Below are 8,239 nucleotides of genomic sequence, written 5' to 3' on the forward strand. Positions count from 1 at the left end.
ACAGGCAAATGGGGTCAGCTTAGATGGGCTTTTTAGTCAGTATGGACCAGTTGGGCTGTCTCCATGCTGTAGATTCTCTGATTCTAGGTCTTGACCGTACAGAGTACAAACTAGGAGCCTGTGCAACACCCTAATGACATTGCCACTAAATCATATGACGTGCTCTTAAAACAACCTGTCATTACTTAAATATATAACATACATAATTAACACCATAACACATGCCAGTTAAATCCATAATAATATTCATTGATTTACCTTTTTGAATGTTCTATCATATTACAATATTTCTGTGCCTGGGAAATAAATATTTAAACTTTGATCTAATATAAATGGAGTAAATGTGTGATGTAAGGCTTATCAAAATGTTTATGTTACAAAGATATGCATTTATTTACTTCTGTTCGCATCCTGTAGCTGGTTCCATGTGACTTACAACCACTGGGCTTTGAAGTACGGACATTGGGCCGGATTTTCCAGCCCTTCCGGCTTGCAGGATCATCCAGCCCCGCCGATGGTACTTGAAGATCCACCAATTCCTCCTGCCACCGGGAAACACATCACAGAGTGGGGGGGTTCCCAGGAAACCCTGCCCTTGTTCGTTTACACACGATCAGATGCCACAACCTGAAAATGAGATCCATGGTCAGTTTATTTGCTTTTGCAGATGTTGATTGGGGGAAGGAATGTTGGCCAAGTCATTGCATGGTAATCGTTGGTGTCCACTTGACTGAGCAGAACGCGCCTCCGCTTAAATCCCCTCTGAGCGATGGCCCCTTCTGCAATTCGGCAACCAACGGTCACTAGGTTCCGGGGCACAGCTGGAGGGCAGTTTAGACACCTGGAGAGGTGGTTCAGGCCTCCAGCTAAGAGGCCCAACCTGCCGGCGTGGGGTCAAGAGCTACTCTGTGGAGGGACCGAATGGAGGAGTGACTAACAGAGATATTGGCTCCATGTTGAAAGGCCCTCTCTCTTACTTACCCTCTCTTACCGTCTGTTGCTTCTCTCAAACCCGAAGGCTTCTGATCAGCACTCCTGCTTCGAGAACTTGTCCTCCAACCTCACACGCACAACAAGCCCCATCTCCACGCTAGGTAAAGGAGTGCTCCTGCGAGGATCGCAAACGGTGACCGCTTCCCTGTAGCCAAGTGCGACGGGCCACAGGAATGTTCTCCCCTCCCATTCCCCCCATTTCCCAGCAGGAAAATCCAGCCTGGACTGTGTGTTCAATTCCCCCATCCGTCTTTCCCCATCTATTCAATACAATATCAAGGGTAGGAGTCTTAGCAGTGTAGAGGATCAGAAGAACCTTGGGGTCCGTGTCCATCGGACTCTTAAATCGGCCTCACAGGTGGAGGATGTGGTCAGGAAGGCGTATGGTGTAGTGGCCTTCATTAATCGAGGGATTGAGTTTAGGAGTCAGGAGGTAATGCTGCAACTTTATAAGACCCTTGTCAGGCCCCACTTGGAGTACTGTGCGCAGTTCTGGTCGCCTCATTACAAGAAGGATGTGGAAGCTATTGAAAGGGAGCAGAGGAGATTTACAAGGATGTTGCCTGGATTGGGAGGCATGCCTCATGAGGATAGGTTGAGGGAGCTCGGTCTTTTCTCCCTGGAGAGACGAAGGTTGAGAGGCGACCTGATAGAGGTTTATAAAATGTTGAGAGGTATAGATAGGGTGGATTCTCAGAGACTATTTCCCAGGACTGAAATGGTCGCTACGAGAGGACACTGGTTTAAGGTGCTGGGGAGCAGGTACAGAGGAGTTGTCAGGGGTTAGTTTTTCACTCAGAGGGTGGTGAGTGAGTGGAATCGGCTGCCGTTGGTGATGGTGGAGGCGAACTCGCTGGGGTCTTTTAAGAGACTTCTGGATGAGTACATGGGATTTAATGGGATTGAGGGCAATAGATAGGCCTGGTAGGTAACGATATGATCGGCGCAACTTGTGGGCCGAAGGGCCTGTTTGTGCTGTAGTGTTCTATGTTCTATTCAGCTGACAAATCTCCGGAAGAAAACTCTCTCCCCGATTGGAAGTGAACGTGTGTCCTGCCCCTCTCCAGTGGGTGCAATGGTGAGGATAAGGGAGAGCGGGGAGGGGATTTTCCTGCCTTGTCCGCCATGGGAATGTTAGCAGGCAGTGGGGGAGGGGGAGGGGGGTGGGGAGGGGGGGAGGGTGTGTCTGAGGGGGGTGGTGTGCGTGGACCATGCAAAGATCTGTTGACCTCAGGTGGGATTTTCTGGTCCTGGGGGCGAATGGGGTTGGCGAATCCCACCCAATATCTCCAAAGGCGGTCGGCAAAAGTAAATAATAATTTTTTTTTCCCCCTGGTTCAAATCTGATTTGTCGCTAACAAGCAAGGATTCCCACAATTCTCTGCTTTACGTGTAAGAGCCCACTTGTTAAAAGATTTACCGCTTTCCTTCACATCTTTGACTCGCCACTTTGAGCGTCGTAAAGAGCGACTGAGCCACTCGCTGGGATAGCAACGGTTGCCGAGGGGGCTTCCTGCTTCAAGGGAGTAGGCCCGACCCCAATTGGCCATCTGGGCGTCAATCATTCTCTCCCCCCTCCCCCGCCGACCCCCACCTCACTCCCCTCCGCCCAAACAATACCGGCTGGCGATCAAATTAAAAATGTTGAAGATCGCGGAATGCAATCAGGAAAAAAACCACAATGATTGCTCACTGTGTTTGTCGGCGTGGAATCTCCAGGAGTTCTTGGCTGGACGCGTTTGTTTTTGTGAGCACAGCTGATGCTAAATGCCGGGCCATTCCGAGTCCCAGGAGGGAAGCTTGGAATTCCTGCTCCTCGCTGGATTTGGTCTGCTCTGAGGAAAGATGCAAAGGCCGGTCCCAGAACGTCCCAGATGTTCTTCTGATGATTTTCAACAAAATAACTTTATTAAATAATGAGGCACGCACAAGGAAAGTCAATTTGCAATATGCTTAACTACCGTTGTAGCTGTACGCACAATCTTTAAATTTGCCCAGTTCCAAATCCTTCTATTTTCCTAAACTCAGGTCTCAACCTCTCCCAAGCAACATCCCATAGGTTTGAAGCCTGTAGGCAAAATCCAACAAAAGGTACCACACCGGGCAGCTATATCTTTTGTGGTTGCTTCCGACTTAGGGTAGGACTTAGGATAGGCTTCTCAAGGCTTGTTGGGAGTTGACACAGTTTCTTACTATATATTTAGACCTGAGTTTGATTCCTGGCTTGGGTGACTGTCTGTGTGGAGTTTGCACATTCTCCTCGTGTCTGCGTGGGTTTCCTCCGGCTGCTCCGGTCCCCTGCCACAGTCCAAAGATGTGCGGGTTAGGTGGCGTTATGGAGTTATGGAGATAGGTAGGATTGTAGTCGGTGTAGGTGCGATGGGCTGAATGGCCTCCTTCTGCACTGTAGGATTCTATACTCTTTCTCTCTTTTGCTCTTCCCTTCTCTGAACTGTCCCCTTCAGCAATTTGCCTTAATCCCTTCATATCGTGATTTCACCTTTTTGACCATCTTTTGGGCTGTGGGAGGAAACTGGAGCACCCGGAGGAAACCCACGCAGAGATGGGGAGAACATGCAGACTCCGCACAGTCACCCAAGCTGGGAATTGAACCCGGGTCCCTGGCGCTGTGTGATGGCAGTGCTAACCACTGAGCCACCATGATGAGTTCAAGGACTTCTCTGCAGATTTGACCAGAACAATCTAGGTTGACAATCTGTTCTTGTACTGAGGGAGTGCTGCACTGTCAGAGGTGCCCTCTTTCAGAAGAGACATTAGTTGAAGGCCCTTTTGCTCCTCTAAAGGTTCTATCACACTCCCTTGAAAGAGAGCAGGGCAGGCGCTGGCTGTCCTGACCCATATTTATCCCTCAAACAACAACACAAAAGCCAATTATCCGGCCTTCATCACATTGCGTTTGTGGGATCTTGCTGTGCGCACATTGGCTGCCAAGTTTCCGAAGCAGGGCACAAGTACCTCATCGGCTGCAAAGCATGCGGAAGGTCCTCAGGTCGTGTGGAAGTCAAAGATTAACCGGAAAGAGAGCCGCGTTGTCGAAGCTTTGCATCTCGCGCTCATCTGGGACAAACGCAAGAATACCAAATTTCAAATGACTGCTTGGGCTCCAGGAAGAATGGGTGCTGATGGGTGGGGAAGTCAAATCTGATTGGCCAAGGTGTTGTCCTGGAGAAAGCAACGGGGAATCCAAAATTCCGGAGCAATTCAGAAGAGACGCAAGATATATCGTTCACCAGAAAGACGCCAGAGGAACACAAGCCTTCCTTTTGTTTTGGAGGTTAATGTCACATTTCTAGAGAGTCCTGAACATTTCAGGAATGTTGGCAGCTCCTAGTCAAAATGCTAGGATAAAGGCTATGACATTTGAAGAAGAATAATGACTTCAACAATATTCCTCATCAAATCACTCACTGCAATAAGGGATTTATTGTTAGTTTTGGAGTCAGTGACGGCGAATGCAGATTTCAGCCTGGAAGGTTAGAAAGTCAGCTTTTCTGAAACTGCTGTCTGAATAACCATCCAAAGTGCAACAACCATCACCGCAGTTTTCCAAAAGGTCGGTGTCTGTGTAAATATTTCTGGAATGACTTATCCAGAGTCGTCAGGCCACAGGGACCTATAATTCATTAACAGCTGGCGTAAGCCACGTTCAAAACTGGTAAATAAAGTTTGCTTCTCTGTGGAACACCCACAGCAGAATATCGCAACCCATTACTAGGGAAGAAAGCCTGTAAAAGCTCAGCAGAAAGTTGGGATGGTGACACTGTGCGTAATGTTCCACAATAAATATCATCAGTAACCATCCCCCCCCCCAAATCCACCCTGGGATCATATTCTGTTTCTTTGCATAGTTGGCAAAGTGCAGCAGTACTGTGTTAAACTCATCACAATGTGTTACACAGTCAGCCTGACCCAAACAAAGATAAACTCAAATACGCACAAGGGCTTCTTTCTTCCCCTCTGTTATCCCATTTAACCCATGACATGGGGCAGCACAGCACTGCTGCCTCACAGTGCCAGGGACCCAGGTTCAATTCAGGCCTCGGGAGACTGTGTGGAGACTGCACGTTCTCCCCATGTCTGCGTGGGTTTCCTCACACATTCCAAAGATGTGCGGGTTAGGTGGATTGACCGTGCTAAATTGCCCTTAGTGTCCAAAGATGTGTGGGTTAGTTGGATTGGCCATGATAAATTGCCCCTTAGTGTCCAAAGATGTGCAGGTTAGGTGGATTGCTCATGCTAAATAGCCTTAGTGTCTAAAGATGTGTAGGTTAGGTGGATTGGCCATGCTAAATTGCCCCTTAGTGTCTAAAGATGTGTAGGTTAGGTGGATTGGCCATGCTAAATTGCCTTTAATGTCCAAAGATGTGTGGGTTAGGTGGATTGGCCATGCTAAATTGCCCCTTAGTGTCCAATGATGTGTACGTTAGGTGGATTGGCCATGCTAAATTGCCCCTTAGTAACCAATGATGCATAGGTTAGGTGGATTGGCCATGCTAAATTGCCCCTTAGTGTCCAATGATGTATAGGTTAGGTGGATTGGCCATGCTAAATTGCCCCTTAGTAACCAATGATGCATAGGTTAGGTGGATTGGCCATGATAAATTGCCCCTTAGTGTCCAATGATGTATAGGTTAGGTGGATTGGCCATGCTAAATTGCCCCTTAGTGTCCAAAGATGTGCAGGTTAGGTGGATTGGCCATGCTAAATTGCCCCTTAGTGTCCAAAGATGTGCAGGTTAGGTGGATTGGCCATGCTAAATTGCCTTTAATGTCCAAAGATGTGTGGGTTAGTTGGATTGGCCATGCTAAATTGCCCCTTAGTGTCCAAAGATGTGTAGGTTAGGTGGATTGGCCATGCTAAATTGCCTTTAATGTCCAAAGATGTGTGGGTTAGTTGGATTGGCCATGATAAATTGCCCCTTAGTGTCCAAAGATGTGCAGGTTAGGTGGATTGCTCATGCTAAATAGCCTTAGTGTCTAAAGATGTGCAGGTTAGGTGGATTGGCCATGCTAAATTGCCCCTTAGTGTCTAAAGATGTGTAGGTTAGGTGGATTGGCCATGCTAAATTGCCTTTAATGTCCAAAGATGTGTGGGTTAGGTGGATTGGCCATGCTAAATTGCCCCTTAGTGTCCAAAGATGTGTAGGTTAGGTGGATTGGCCATGCTAAATTGCCTTTAATGTCCAAAGATGTGTGGGTTAGTTGGATTGGCCATGCTAAATTCCCCTTCGTGTCCAAAGATGTGTGGGTTAGGAGGATTGGCCATGCTAAATTCCCCTTCGTGTCCAAAGATGTGTGGGTTAGGAGGATTGGCCATGCTAAATTGCCCCTTAGTGTCCAAAGATCTGTTGGTTAGGTGGACTGGCCATCCTAAGTTGCCCCTTAGATTAGGAGGGTAAATACGTGGGGTCACGGAGATAAGAGCCTCTGGTTGGGACTGTTGTCAGTGCAGGCTCAATGGGCCAAATGGCCTCCTTCTGCATTGTAGATTCTATTTCCCATTTTTGTCAATGGGATCAGGGAATTGTGACAATGCAGAAGAATGCCATTAGGCCCATCGAGATATATCCATACCATTGGGCGGCACGGTAGCACAGTGGTTAGCACTGCTGCTTCACAGCTCTAGGGTCCTGAGTTCGATTCTCGGGTCACTGTCTGTGTGGAGTTTGCACATTCTCCTCGTGTCTGCATGGGTTTCCTCCAGATACTCCCATTTCCTCCCACAGTCCAAAGACGTGCGGGTTAGGTTGATTGGCCATGCTAAGAAATTGCCCCTTAGTGTCCAGGGATGCGTAAGTTAGAGGGATTAGTGGGTGTAATATGTAGGGATATGGGGGTAGGGCCTGGGTGGGATTGTGTTCGGTGCAGACTCGATGGGCCGAAGGGCCTCTTTCTGCACTGTAGGGTTCTATGATCAATAAGGCCATCCAATTCTGTCTCCGTAACAGTGCCAATCACTGACCTCTGCCGATGAAACTCTAATTAATCCTTTCTTAATTACAGATTTGACCCTCTGTTTACTTCTGGCCTCATCCAAAATCTGCTGCCTCTTCTCCAAACTTACACAGGGTCCAATTCACTGGTCAGCCCGGTGTTCACTGATTTACATCAGTTCCATTTTAAAATTCTTTCCAGATCACTGCGTGCTCTCTCCTCTCCCTATCTCCATATCCTCCTTTAACCCTTTGAGATATCCGAGCTCCCATAACTCTGACTGTCCCTGATGTCTTTAAATTTCATTCGTAGCGTGTGCACTGCACTGGCAAGTTTGCCCATCCCTACTTACCTTTGAAAAGGATTTCAATGATTCCACCTTAGATGGTCATGTCCTGACCTGCCTGAATCCTAAGCTCTGGAATTCCCTCCCTAAACTTCTTCACCTCTCCTTGAAACTTGGCAAGGCTTTGGTGATAGACTCATAGAGGTTTACGGCCAAACATGTCCATGCCGCCTCTTTTTTTAACCATTCAACTAGTCCCAATTGCCTGTGTTTGGCCCATATCCCTCTATACCCATCTTACCCATGTAACTGTCTAAATGCTTTTTAGAATTCAAAATTGTGCCTGCCTCTACCACTGCCTCTGACAGCTCATTCCAGACATTCTGTGTGAAAAAATTGCCCCTCCAGACCCTTTTGTATCTCTCTCCTTAAACCTATGCCCTCTAGTTTTAGACTCCCCTTTGGGAAAAGATGTTGATTATCTAGCTGATCTGTGCCCCTCATTATTTTATAAATCTCTATAAAATCATCCCTCAGCCTCCTACGCTCCAGGGAAAAAAAGTCCCAGTCCACCTAGCCTCTCATAACTCCAACCATCAAGTCCTGGTGGCATCCTAGTAAATCTTTACTGCGCTCTTTCTAGTTTAATAATATCCTCTCTATAACAGGGTGTACTCGCATTTCCATTTAGCGTCAAATTCTGTCTGACAACATCCCTGTAACACTCTCTGCGACTTTTTAATCACGTCAAAGACACAACAGAAATGTAAGCCAGAAGATTTCCTTCCCTAAAGTGCATTAGTGAACCAGATGGGTTTTTACAACAATTGGCAATGGTCATCAGTGGATTCATAATTTGTTTTTTGATATAAATTCAAGTCTACCATCTGCTGTGGCGGGATTCAAACCAGGGTCCCCAGAACATTAGCTGAGTTCCTGGATTAATGGTCTAGCAATAATATCACTAGGCCATCACCTCCCCTACAAACGAATGAGGAGAAACTAA

The sequence above is a fragment of the Carcharhinus amblyrhynchos genome, chromosome 11 (genome assembly GCF_965287045.1).
Source record: "Carcharhinus amblyrhynchos chromosome 11, sCarAmb.v2.hapA, whole genome shotgun sequence".
Taxonomy (NCBI): domain Eukaryota; kingdom Metazoa; phylum Chordata; class Chondrichthyes; order Carcharhiniformes; family Carcharhinidae; genus Carcharhinus; species Carcharhinus amblyrhynchos.